This window comes from Staurois parvus, unplaced genomic scaffold (genome assembly GCF_062004578.1).
Source record: "Staurois parvus isolate SC_StPar_1 unplaced genomic scaffold, SC_StPar_1.0 ptg001287l, whole genome shotgun sequence".
Taxonomy (NCBI): domain Eukaryota; kingdom Metazoa; phylum Chordata; class Amphibia; order Anura; family Ranidae; genus Staurois; species Staurois parvus.
Window position 1 is genome coordinate 406,008 of NW_028319083.1, and position 1,024 is coordinate 407,031.

Sequence of the window (1,024 nt, forward strand, 5' to 3'; positions counted from 1 at the left end):
TGTATCAACATACAGTCCTATGCAATACAATGTATCAACATACAGTCCTATACAATACAATGTAACAACATACAGCGATATACAGTACAATGTAACAACATACAGTGCTAGGCAATACAATGTAACAACCAGGGGCGGACTGACAACTCATGGGGCCCCCGGGCAATAGGGGATCATGGGGCCCCTGTGTCCTTGCCCAAACTCAAAAAAGCCTATGAAAAAGGTACCAGGGGCATCTCATGGGGCCCCCTACTGACCCCGGGCCCTCGGGCAGTGCCCGAGTTTCCAAATGGTCAGTCCACCCCTGGTAACAACATACAGTCCTTTATATTACAATGTAACAACATACAGCACCAGGCAATACAATGTAAGAAAGCAGCCATGTGGTGGAGTATATAGTGTATACTGTATGTAATGGAGCACACACGTGTAGTATGTAGGTCCATACACTGACACAGCATGTGACATCTGACAGATGATCAGTGCCATGAAGGGGATGTGATGATGGGACTCCATGGTCTGGGGGTTCCATGGACAGCATTATACAAGGAGATGACTGATATCAGGACACGGCACGCTGGGCTCTCCTCTATGGGAGGTGTCAGGAAAGGTTCATCCGGGGATCTGCACTCTGGGGACATCTGATGTGTGAAGGAAATACTTGCATCCATTACAAAACAAAAACCCAGCTGGCAGCGGTGGGATTCGAACCCACGCCTCCGAAGAGACTGGAGCCTTAATCCAGCGCCTTAGACCGCTCGGCCACGCTACCTGATGACACCATATACATGGCTGTGTGATGAAGGATAAATATCCCAGAACACTTTCCTTGATTTGTTACTGATTTAACCCCTCACCTACCGGGCACTTATACCCCTTCCTGGCCAGGACAATTTCCAGCTCTCAGCGCTGTTACACTTTGAATGACAATTGCACAGTCATGCAACACTGTACCCATATGACATTTTTAACATTTTTTTGAGACAGAGCTTTATTTTGGTGGTATTTAATCACCTCCGGGGTT

General features: G+C 47.4%; 1 non-coding gene across 1 annotated transcript; it reads right to left on the reverse strand.

The window, feature by feature from the left end:
- Positions 1 to 690: 690 nt before the first annotated feature.
- On the reverse strand, positions 691 to 772 carry TRNAL-AAG (transfer RNA leucine (anticodon AAG)). The gene has a single exon. It is a non-coding gene; the product is annotated as a tRNA-Leu (tRNA).
- Between the last annotated feature and the right edge of the window lie 252 nt (positions 773 to 1,024).